Raw genomic sequence first — 13,125 nt, 5'->3', positions numbered from 1 at the left:
ATCATATGCATATGGCTCCTCCCACATTTGGTTGTCCCATTCTTGATACACATTCTCATTGAAGCTCTCATTACCTACAACATAGTTGTAATCACACTCATAGCCAAAGTGAGAATTCATAATGGAAAAACAAAATAAAACTAACAAAAATTAAGAAAGAAACAAAAGATAAACCTATTTACACTATTCACATATGTACAATAACCAATAACATAACACCATTGCAACTCCCCGGCAACGGCGCCATTTTGATGATTGGATTTTTGATGGTATAGAATTTCACAAATGAATTCTCGTTGAAAGTATAGTTTCTAAACCAAAAATAATCCTTTCATACAAAAGATTGTTTGTCACAAGTAACAAACCCCTAATTTTATAAACCGAAGTATTCAAACCTCGGGTCGTTCTCCCTAGGAATTACAATAAAGTATCTTGTTATTGGTTATGAGTTATTTTGGGGTTTTGGATAAGAAGCATGAAAAGTAAATGGCAATGAAAATAAACTAACAACTATAAAAGGCTCTTGGCAAGGTATGAAAATTAGAAGTCATATCCTAGTTATCCTTCTCAATTGTGATGAGAATTGTTCATTGCTACCACTTAGTTAACCCTTACTAAATAAAGGAAAGTCAAGTGGATGAATTGACTTGAGCCACAAGTCCTAGCCAACTCCCAAGGAAAGACTAGCTTTAGTGCACTCCAAACCAATTAGCAATCTCTCCAATTATCAATCAACAAAGGAATTAGATAACTCAAGTGTCACTAATTACTCTACCTAGGCCAAGAGGAACAAAATCTATACTATATCTATAAGAGACATTTCAACAAACACATAAAGTGCAATAGAAGTAATCATTATTAAATGCAAGAATTAAAGGAATCTACAACTACAAAAACAAGAGATCAATAATAGAAAAGCAAAGAAGACACATTTAGTATGAATTACCTCTTATTGAATTGGAAGAATGTAGAAGGAACAATACTAGATCTACAACAAAATATAAGTACAACATAAAGGGAATTACAACAAAAGAGTAGAAGAAGATGAATGTAGCAACAAAGAATTGAGAGGTAGAAGTGGAAGAAAGCAAAGATTAAAACCTAGATCTAAGAACTAATCCTAATCCTAATCCTAGAGAGAAGTGAGAGCTTCTCTCTCTAAAACTAATTTTCCCTCCAAAACTAAGCTAAACTAAACTAATGGTAACTAACTTGTGTTTTCCTCTTCATTTCTTGGGTTAAATAGCATCAGAAATGAGTTGGATTGGGCCCACAAGGCTTTAGAATTCGCTGGCCACGTTTTGCTTTAAGTGAACCAGGTGGCAGCAACGGCATGTGCGCGTACTATGCGCGTGCGCACCACCATACGTGTAGCAACTATGGCAAATCTTATATCGTTTCGAAGCCCTGGATGTTAGCTTTCTAACCCAACTGGAACCACATCATTTGGACCTCTGTAGTTCAAGTTATGGTCGTTTAAGTGCGAAGAGGTCGGCTTGACAGCTTTCCGGTTCTTTCATTTCTTCATGAGTTCTCCAAATTTTCATGCTTTCTTTCTTCATTCCCTTGATCCAATCTTTGCCTCCTAAACCTTAAATCACTTAACAAACATATCAAGGCATCTAATAGAATCAAGGAGAATTAGATTTAGCTATTTTAAGTCCTAAAAAGCATGTTTTCACTCTTAAGCACAATTAAGGGAGAATATGCAAAACCATGCTATTTCATTGAATAAATGTGTGTAAAATGTGATAAAATCCCCAAAAATCAATACAAGATAAACCCAACAAATGGGGTTTATCATTGAGCTGACCAGTTTTTTTTTTTTACGTTGTGCTAACCGTTTTTTTTTTTCGTTGTGCTGACCCTTGTTCTTTAAATGACGCTATCCAGAGGAGGACACATAAAGGCGAGCCGTAATGGCCTCATCTTCGGCAGGCTCCTCCGATTTTTTTTCGGTTTTTTTTACGTTGTGCAGACCGGTTTTTGTTTTTTTTATTTTACGTTGTGCTAACCGGTTTTTTTCCAGTTTTTTTTTACGTCGTGTTGACCGGTTTTTTTTTTTTGGGTTGTGCTGACCGATTTTTTTCCAGTTTTTTTTACGTTGTGCTGATCGGGTTTTTTTTTTACGTTGTGCTGACCCTTGTTCTTTAAATGACGCTATCCAGAGGAGGACACCTAAAGGCGAGCCGTAATGGCCTCATCTTCGGCAGGCTCCTCCGATTTTTTTTTAACGTTGTGCTGACCCTTGTTCTTTAAATGACGTTATCCCGAGGAGGACACCTAAAGGGGAGCCGTAATAGCCTCATCTTCGGCAGGCTCCTCCGATTTTTTTTCCTGTTATTTTTATGTTGTGCTGACCAGTTTTTTTCCTTTTTTTTACGTTGTGTTGACCAGTGTTTATCCTTTTTTTACGTTGTGCTGAACTTTTTTTAGGTTGTGCTGACCGGTTTTTTTTCCATTTTTTATGTTGTGCTGACCGATTTTTTTCCATTTTTTTACGTTGTTCTGACCCTTGTTCTTTAAATGACGCTATCCAGAGGACGACACCTAAAGGCGAGCCGTAATGGCCTCATCTTTGACAGGCTCCTCCAATTTTTTTTACGTTGTGCTGTCCGGTTTTTTTCTAGTTTTTTTTTACGTTGTGCTGACCAGTTTTTTTTATTTTTTTTGTTTTTTTGTTGTGCTTAACGGATATTTTTTTTTACGTTGTGCTGACCGGTTTTTGTTTTTTTATTTTACGTTGTGCTGACCGATTTTTTTTTCAGTTTTTTTTTACGTTGTGCTGACCGATTTTTTTTTTGGATTGTGTTGACCAGTTTTTTTCAAGATTTTTTTTTACGTTATGCTGATCGGGTTTTTTTTTTTTTTACGTTGTGCTGATCCTTGTTCTTTAAATGACGCTATCCAGAGGAGGACACCTATAGGCGAGCCGTAATGGCCTCATCTTCGGCAAGCTCCTCCGATTTTTTTTTACGTTGTGCTGACAGGTTTTTTTTTCAGTTTTTTTTATCCGTTGTGCTGACCGGTTTTTTGTTTTTTTGTTTTTTTGTTTTTTTATCTTTTTTACGTTGTGCTGACCGGTTTTTTTACGTTGTGCTTACCGGTTTTTTTTCTTTTTTTTCGGTTGAGCTGACCGGTTTTTTTTTTTTTACGTTGTGCTGACCATTTTTTTTTTCGTTGTGCTGACCCTTGTTCTTTAAATGACGCTATCTAGAGGAGGACACCTAAAGGCGAGCCGTAATGGCCTCATCTTTGGCAGGCTCCTCCGATTTTTTTTTCTGGTTTTTTTTACGTTGTGCAGACCGGTTTTTGTTTTTTTTATTTTACGTTGTGCTGACCGGTTTTTTTCCAGTTTTTTTTACGTTGTGCTGACCGGTTTTTTTTGTTGCACTGACCGGTTTTTTTCCAGTTTTTTTTTACGTTGTGCTGATCGGGTTTTTTTTTACGTTGTGCTGACCCTTGTTCTTTAAATGGCGCTATCCAGAGGCGGACACCTAAAGGCGAGCCGTAATGGCCTCATTTTCGGTAGGCTCCTCCGATTTTTTTTTTTTTTACGTTGTGCTGACCCTGGTTCTTTAAATGACTATATCCAGAAGAGGACACCTAAAGGGGAGCCGTAATGGCCTCATCTTCGGCAAGCTCCTCCGATATTTTTTTTACGTTGTGCTGACCGGATTTTTTTCCAGTTTTTTTTACGTTGTGCTGACCGGTTTTTTGTTTTTTTTGTTTTTTTGTTTTTTTATACGTTGTGCTGACCGGTTTTTTTTTACGTTGTGCTGACCGATTTTTTTTTCGTTGTGCTGACCCTTGTTCTTTATATGACGCTTTCCAGAGGAGGACACATAAAGGTGAGCCGTAATAGCCTCATTTTCGGCAGGCTTAGCCGATTTTTTTTAACGTTGTGCTGACCCTTGTTCTTTAAATGACGCTATCCCGAGGAGGACACCTAAAGGAGAGCCGAAGTGGCCTCATCTTCGGCAGGCTACTCCGATTTTTTATTCCAGTTTTTTTTACGTTGTGTTGACCGGTTTTTTCCCTTTTTTTTACGTTGTGTTGACCGGTTTTTTTCCATTTTTTTTACGTTGTGCTGACCGGTTTTTTTTTTCATTTTTTTACGTTGTACTGACCCTTGTCCTTTAAATGACGATATCCAGAGGAGGACACCTAAAGGCGAGCCGTAATGGACTCATCTTCGGCAGGCTCCTCCGATTTTTTTTTATGTTGTGCTGACCGTTTTTTTTCCAGTTTTTTTTATATGTTGTGCTGACCAGTTTTTTTACGTTGTGCTGACCGGTTTTTTTTTACGTTGTGCTGACCGGTTTTTTTCTTTTTTTTTTGGGTTGTGCTGACCGGTTTTTTTTTACGTTGTGCTGACCGTTTATTTTTTTCGTTGTGCTGACCCTTGTTCTTTAAATGACGCTATCCAAAGGAGGACACCTAAGGCGAGCCGTAATGGCCTCATCTTCAGCAGGCTCCTCCGATATTTTTTAACGTTGTGGTGACCCTTGTTCTTTAAATGACGCTATCCCTTGGAGGACACCTAAAGGGGAGCCGTAATGGCCTCATCTTCGGCAGACTCCTACCATTTTTTCTGTTTTTTTACGTTGTGCTGACCAATTTTTGTTTTTTTTTATTTTACGTTGTACTGACAGGTTTTTTGTCCAGTTTTTTTTTTATGTTGTGCTGACTGGTTTTTTTTGGTTGTGCTGACCAGTTTTTTTCCAGTATTTTTTTACGTTGTGCTTACTGTTTTTTTTACGTTGTGCTGACCGGTTTTTTTTCTTTTTTTGGGTTATGCTTACCGGTTTTTTTTCGTTGTGCTGACCGTTTTTTTTTCGTTGTGCTGACCCTTGTTCTTTAAATGACGCTATCCAGAGGAGGACACCTAAAGGCGAGCCGTAATGGCCTCATCTTCGGCAGGCTCCTCCAATTTTTTTTAACGTTCTGCTGACCCTTGTTCTTTAAATGACGCTATCCCGAGGAGGACACCTAAAGGGGAGCCATAATGGCCTCATCTTCGGCTGGCTCCTCCGATTTTTTTTCGATTTTTTTTTACGTTGTGCTGATCGGTTTTTGTTTTTTTTTTGTATTTTACGTTGTGGTGACCGATTTTTTTCCAGTTTTTTTTACGTTGTGCTGACCGGTTTTTTTGGGTTGTGCTGACCGGTTTTTTTTCTAGTTTTTTTTTTACGTTGTGCTGATCGGGTTTTTTTTTACGTTGTGCTGACCCTTGTTCTTTAAATGGCGCTATCCAGAGGCGGACACCTAAAGGCGAGCCGTAATGGCCTCATTTTCGGTAGGCTCCTCCGATTTTTTTTTTTTTTACGTTGTGCTGACCCTGGTTCTTTAAATGACTATATCCAGAAGAGGACACCTAAAGGGGAGCCGTAATGGCCTCATCTTCGGCAAGCTCCTCCGATATTTTTTTTACGTTGTGCTGACCGGATTTTTTTCCAGTTTTTTTTACGTTGTGCTGACCGGTTTTTTGTTTTTTTTGTTTTTTTGTTTTTTTATACGTTGTGCTGACCGGTTTTTTTTTACGTTGTGCTGACCGATTTTTTTTTCGTTGTGCTGACCCTTGTTCTTTATATGACGCTTTCCAGAGGAGGACACATAAAGGTGAGCCGTAATAGCCTCATTTTCGGCAGGCTTAGCCGATTTTTTTTAACGTTGTGCTGACCCTTGTTCTTTAAATGACGCTATCCCGAGGAGGACACCTAAAGGAGAGCCGAAGTGGCCTCATCTTCGGCAGGCTACTCCGATTTTTTATTCCAGTTTTTTTTACGTTGTGTTGACCGGTTTTTTCCCTTTTTTTTACGTTGTGTTGACCGGTTTTTTTCCATTTTTTTTACGTTGTGCTGACCGGTTTTTTTTTTCATTTTTTTACGTTGTACTGACCCTTGTCCTTTAAATGACGATATCCAGAGGAGGACACCTAAAGGCGAGCCGTAATGGACTCATCTTCGGCAGGCTCCTCCGATTTTTTTTTATGTTGTGCTGACCGTTTTTTTTCCAGTTTTTTTTATATGTTGTGCTGACCAGTTTTTTTACGTTGTGCTGACCGGTTTTTTTTTACGTTGTGCTGACCGGTTTTTTTCTTTTTTTTTTGGGTTGTGCTGACCGGTTTTTTTTTACGTTGTGCTGACCGTTTATTTTTTTCGTTGTGCTGACCCTTGTTCTTTAAATGACGCTATCCAAAGGAGGACACCTAAGGCGAGCCGTAATGGCCTCATCTTCAGCAGGCTCCTCCGATATTTTTTAACGTTGTGGTGACCCTTGTTCTTTAAATGACGCTATCCCTTGGAGGACACCTAAAGGGGAGCCGTAATGGCCTCATCTTCGGCAGACTCCTACCATTTTTTCTGTTTTTTTACGTTGTGCTGACCAATTTTTGTTTTTTTTTATTTTACGTTGTACTGACAGGTTTTTTGTCCAGTTTTTTTTTTATGTTGTGCTGACTGGTTTTTTTTGGTTGTGCTGACCAGTTTTTTTCCAGTATTTTTTTACGTTGTGCTTACTGTTTTTTTTACGTTGTGCTGACCGGTTTTTTTTCTTTTTTTGGGTTATGCTTACCGGTTTTTTTTCGTTGTGCTGACCGTTTTTTTTCGTTGTGCTGACCCTTGTTCTTTAAATGACGCTATCCAGAGGAGGACACCTAAAGGCGAGCCGTAATGGCCTCATCTTCGGCAGGCTCCTCCAATTTTTTTTAACGTTCTGCTGACCCTTGTTCTTTAAATGACGCTATCCCGAGGAGGACACCTAAAGGGGAGCCATAATGGCCTCATCTTCGGCGGGCTCCTCCGATTTTTTTTCGATTTTTTTTTACGTTGTGCTGATCGGTTTTTGTTTTTTTTTGTATTTTACGTTGTGGTGACCGATTTTTTTCCAGTTTTTTTTACGTTGTGCTGACCGGTTTTTTTGGGTTGTGCTGACCGGTTTTTTTTCTAGTTTTTTTTTTACGTTGTGCTGATCGGGTTTTTTTTTTATGTTGTGCTGACCCTTGTTCTTTAAATGACGCTATCCAGAGGAGGACACCTAAAGGCGAGCCGTAATGGCCTCATCTTCGGTAGGCCCCTCCGATTTTTCTTTACGTTGTGTTGACCGGTTTTTGTTTTTTTATTTTACGTTGTGCTGACCGGTTTTTTTTCCAGTTTTTTGTTTGTTTACGTTTTGCTGACTAGTTTTTTTTTGTTGTGCTGACCGGTTTTTTTTACGTTGTGCTAACCGGTTTTTTTCTTTTTTTAAGGTTGTGTTGACCGGTTTTTTTTACGTTGTGCTGACCATTTTTTTTCATTGTGCTGACCCTTGTTATTTAAATGACGCTATCCAGAGGAGGACACCTAAAGGCGAGCCGTAATGGCCTCATTTTCTGCAGGCTCCTCCGATTTTTTTTACCGTTGTGCTGACCATTATTCTTTAAATGACGCTATCCCGAGTAGGACGTCTAAAGGGGAGCCGTAATGGCGTCATCTTTGGCAGGCTCCTTCGATTTTTTTCCGATTTTTTATTACATTGTGCTGACCGATTTTTCTTTTTTTTTATTTTACGTTGTGTTGACCGGTTTTTTTCAGTTTTTTTTACGTTGTGCTGACCAGTTTTTTTTGGGATGTGCTGGTAGGTGTTTTTCCATTTTTTTTTACGTTGTGCTGATCGGGTTTTTTTTTTACGTTGTGCTGACCCTTGTTCTTTAAATGACGCTATCCAGAGGAGGACACCTAAAGGCGAGCCGTAATGGCCTCATCTTCGGCAGGCACCTCCGATATTTTTTTTTACGTTGTGCTGACCGGTTTTTTGTTTTTTTTTTTATACGTTGTGCTGACCGGTTTTTTTCTTTTTTTTGGGTTGTGCTGACCGGTTTTTTTTTTTTACGTTGTGCTGATCGATTTTTTTTCGTTGTGCTGACCCTTGTTCTTTAAATGACGCTATCCAGAGGAGGACACATAAAGGTGAGCCGTAATGGCCTCATTCTCGGCAGGCTCCTCCGATTTTTTTTAATGTTGTGCTGACCCTTGTTCTTTAAATGACGCTATCCTGAGGAGGACACCTAAAGGGGAGCCGTAATGGCCTCATCTTCGGCAGGCTCCTCCGATTTTTTTCGGTTTTTTTACGTTGTGTTGACCGATTTTTTCTTTTTTTTTTACGTTGTGTTGACCGTTTTTTTTAGGTTGTGCTGAACGGTTTTTTTCCATTTTTTTTACGTTGTGCTGACCGGTTTTTTTCCATTTTTTTTACGTTGTACTGACCCTTGTCATTTAAATGACGCTATCCAGAGGAGGAAACCTAAAGGGGAGCCGTAATGGCCTCATCTTCGGCAGGCTCCTCTGATTTTGTTTTTACGTTGTGCTGACCGGTTTTTTTCTAGTTTTTTTTACGTCGTGCTGACTAGTTTTTTTTCTAGTTTTTTTTGTTTTTTTTTGTTTTTTTGTTTTTTTTTTGTTGTGCTAACCGGTTTTTTTTATTTTACGTTGTGCTGTCCGGTGTTTTTCCAGTTTATTTTACGTTGTGCCTACCGGATTTTTTTTTGGGTTGTGCTAACCAGTTTTTTTCCAATTTTTTCTTATGTTGTGCTGATCGGGTTTTTTTTTTACGTTATGCTAACCCTTGTTCTTTAAATGACGCTATTCAGAGGAGGACACCTAAAGGCGAGCCGTAATGGACTCATCTTCGGCAGGCTCCTCCGATTTTTTCTACGTTGTGCTGACCAGTTTTTTTCCAGTTTTTTTATACGTTGTGCTGCCGGTTTTTTGTTTTTATTTTTTTTTTTACATTGTGCTGACCGGTTTCTTTTTACGTTGTGCTGACCGGTTTCTTTTTTCGTTGTGCTGACCCTTGTTCTTTAAATGACGCTATCTAGAGGATGCATCTAAAGGTGAGCCGTAATGGCCTCGTCTTCGGCAGGCTCCTCCAATTTTTTTTAACGTTGTGCTGACTCTTGTTTTTTAAATGACACTATCACGGGGAGGACACCTAAAGGGGAGCCGTAATGGCCTCATCTACGGCAGGCTCCTCCGATTTTTTTTATGTTGTGCTGACCAGTTTTTTTCCAGTTTTTTTTTATGTTGTGCTGAGCATTTTTTTTTTCGTTGTGCTGACCCTTGTTCTTTAAATGACGCTATCCAGAGGAGGACACCTAAAGGCGAGCCGTAATGGCCTCATCTTCGGCAGGCTCCTCCGATTTTTTTTTAACGTTGTGCTGACCATTGTTCTTTAAATGACGCTATCCCGAGAGGGACACCTAAAGGGGAGCCGTAATGGCCTCATCTTCGGCAGGCTCCTCCGATTTTTTTTCGGTTTTTTTTACGTTGTGCTGACCGGTTTTTGTTTTTTTTTACGTTGTGATGACCGGTTTTTTTGTTAGTTGTGCTGACCGGTTTTTTTCCAATTTTTTTTTACGTTGTGCTGACCATTGTTCTTTAAATGACGCTGTCCCGAGGAGGACACCTAAAGTGGAGCCGTAATAGCCTCATTTTCGGCAGGCTCCTCCGATTTCTTTTTTTACGTTGTGTTGACCTTTTTTTATCGTTGTGCTGACCCTTGTTCTTTAAATGACGCTATTCAGAGGATGACACCTAAAGGCGAGCCGTAATGGCCTCATCTTCGGCAGGCTCCTCCGATTTTTTTTAACGTTGTGCTGACTCTTGTTCTTTAAATGATGCTATCCCGAGGAGGACACCTAAAGGGGAGCCGTAATGGCCTCATCTACGGCAGGCTCCTCCGATTTTTTTTTATGTTGTGCTGACCGGTTTTTTTCCAGTTTTTTTTTTTTTACGTTGTGCTAACCATTTTTTTTTCGTTGTGCTGACCCTTGTTCTTTAAATGACGCTATCCAGAGGAGGACACCTAAAGGCGAGCCGTAATGTCCTCATCTTCGGCAGGCTCCTCCGATTTTTTTTTACGTTGTGCTGACCATTGTTCTTTAAATGATGCTATCCCGAGCGGGACACCTAAAGGGGAGCCGTAATGGCCTCATCTTCGGCAAGCTCCTCCGATTTTTTTCTGGTTTTTTTACGTTGTGCTGACCGGTTTTTGTTTTTTTTTACGTTGTGCTGACCGTTTTTTTTTTAGTTGTGCTGACTGGTTTTTTTCCAATTTTTTTTTACGTTGTGCTGATCCGTTTTTTTTTTATGTTGTGCTGACCACTGTTCTTTAAATGACGCTATCCCGAGGAGGAAACCTAAAGGGGAGCCGTAATAGACTCATCTTCGACAAGCTCCTCCGATTTTTTTTATGTTGTGCTGACCAGTTTTTTCCTATTTTTTTTACGTTGTGCTGACCAGTTTTTTTTTACGCTGTATTGACCGGTTTTTTCCTTTTTTTGGGTTGTGCTGACCGATTATTTTTTACGTTGTGCTGACCAGTTTTTTTTTTACGTTGTGCTGACCGGTGTTTTTTCTTTTTCGTTGTGCTGACCCTTGTTCTTTAAATGACGCTATCCAGAGGAGGACACCTAAAGGCGAGCCGTAATGGCCTCAACTTCGGCAGGCTCCTCCGATTTTTTTTTTTAACGTTGTGCTGAGCCTTGTCCTTGAAATGACGCTATCCCGAGGAGAACACCTAAGGGGGAGCCGTAATGGCCTCATCTTCGGAAGGCCCCTCCGATTTTTTTCTGGTTTTTTTACGTTGTGTTGACCGGTTTTTTTCCTTTTTTTTACGTTATGCTGACCGATTTTTTCCATTTTTTATTTTTATTTTTTTTACGTTGTGTTGACTGATATTTTGTTTTTTTGTTTTTTTACGTTGTGCTGACCAGTTTTTTTTACATTGTGCTGACCGATTTTTTTTCTTTTTTATGGGTTGTGCTGTCTGGTTTTTTTTTTTTTTACATTGTGCTGACTGGTTTTTTTTCTAATTTTTATTTTACGTTGTGCTGACCGGTTTTTTTTCCATTTTTTTAAGTTGTGCTGACCGGTTTTTTTTTTACGTTGTGCTGGCCCTTGTTCTTTAAATGACACTATCCAGAGGAGGAGACCTAAAGGCGAGCCGTAATGGCCTCGTCTTCGGCAGGCTCTTCCAATTTTTTTTAACGTTTGTGCTGACCCTTGTTCTTTAAATGACGCTATCCCGAGGAGGACACCAACAGGGGAGCCGTAATCGCTTCATCTTTGGCAGGGTCCTCTGATGTTTTTTCCGCTTTTTTTTTACGTTGTGCTGACCATTTTTTTCTTTATTTTTTTGGGTTGTGCTGACTGGTTTTTTTTTCTTTTACGTTGTGCTGATCGTTTTTTTATTTTTTTCGTCGTGCTGACCCTTGTTTTTTAAATGACGTTATCCAGAGGAGGACACCTAAAGGCGAGCCGTAATGGCCTCATCTTCGGCAGTCCCCTCTGATTTTTTCTGGTTTTTTTTATTACGTTATGTTGAACGATTTTTTCCTTTTTTTTACGTTGTGATGACCGGTTTTTTTAGGTTGTGCTGACCGGTTTTGTGTTTTTTTGTTTTTTTTGGTTTTTTGTTTGCTTTTTTTTTTTTTTTTACGTTTGCTGACCGGTTTTTTCTTTTTTTTTTGTTGTGCTGACCGATTTTTTTTTTACGTTGTGCTGATCGGTTTTTTATTTACGTTGTGTACCCTTGTTCTTTAAATGAGCTATCCAGAGGAGGACACCTAAAGGCGACGTAATACCTCATTTCGAAAGTCCAGCAATATTGGGAAGACAAAAAAAAGATGAAAACTTTTTATTTTTAAATTTTGAAACTAAAAAAAAATCTTTTTTCCAAAAAGTGTAAAAATAAAGATTTTAAAAATATCCAATAAACAAAAATTTAAAAAGTTTAAATTTTTAAAATTAATTTATTCTGTATTTATGAAAAAATAGCATTATCCGGTGATTAAAAAAATGTTCTTGAAAAAAATTTAGGATTTGAAAGACAAAATTTTTTATTTTTATGAATTTTTAAATTTAAAAATTAAATTTTTTATTGAAATTAAAAAATAAAATAAAGTCCAGCAATATTGGAAGACAAAAAAAAGATGAAAACTTTTTATTTTTAAATTTTGAAACTAAAAAAAGAATCTTTTTACCAAAAAGTGTAAAAATAAAGATTTTAAAAAATATCCAATAAACAAAAATTTAAAAAGTTTAAATTTTTAAAATTAATTTATTCTGTATTTATGAAAAAATAGCATTATCCGGTGATTAAAAAAATGTTCTTGAAAAAAATTTAGGATTTGAAAAGACAAAACTTTTCATTTTTATGAATTTTTAAATTTAAAAATTAAATTTTTTATTGAAATTAAAAAATAAAATAAAGTCCAGCAATATTGGGAAGACAAAAAAAAGATGAAAACTTTTTATTTTTAAATTTGAAACTAAAAAAAGAATCTTTTTACCAAAAAGTGTAAAAATAAAGATTTTAAAAAATATCCAATAAACAAAAATTTAAAAAGTTTAAATTTTTAAAATTAATTTATTCTGTATTTATGAAAAAATAGCATTATCCGGTGATTAAAAAAATGTTCTTGAAAAAAATTTAGGATTTGAAAAGACAAAACTTTTCATTTTATGAATTTTTAAATTTAAAAATTAAATTTTTTATTGAAAATTAAAAATAAAATAAAGTCCAGCAATATTGGGAAGACAAAAAAAAGATGAAAACTTTTTATTTTTAAATTTGAAACTAAAAAAAGAATCTTTTTACCAAAAAGTGTAAAAATAAAGATTTTAAAAAATATCCAATAAACAAAAATTTAAAAAGTTTAAATTTTTAAAATTAATTTATTCTGTATTTATGAAAAAATAGCATTATCCGGTGATTAAAAAAATGTTCTTGAAAAAAAATTTAGGATTTGAAAAGACAAAATTTTTATTTTTATGAATTTTTAAATTTAAAAATTAAATTTTTTATTGAAATTAAAAATAAAATAAAGTCCAGCAATATTGGGAAGACAAAAAAAAGATGAAAACTTTTTATTTTTAAATTTTGAAACTAAAAAAAGAATCTTTTTACCAAAAAGTGTAAAAATAAAGATTTTAAAAAATATCCAATAAACAAAAATTTAAAAAGTTTAAATTTTTAAAATTAATTTATTCTGTATTTATGAAAAAATAGCATTATCCGGTGATTAAAAAAATGTTCTTGAAAAAAATTTAGGATTTGAAAAGACAAAACTTTTCATTTTTATGA

This window comes from Arachis hypogaea, chromosome 8 (genome assembly GCF_003086295.3).
Source record: "Arachis hypogaea cultivar Tifrunner chromosome 8, arahy.Tifrunner.gnm2.J5K5, whole genome shotgun sequence".
Taxonomy (NCBI): Eukaryota; Viridiplantae; Streptophyta; class Magnoliopsida; order Fabales; family Fabaceae; genus Arachis; species Arachis hypogaea.
This window is presented reverse-complemented; position numbering follows the sequence as displayed.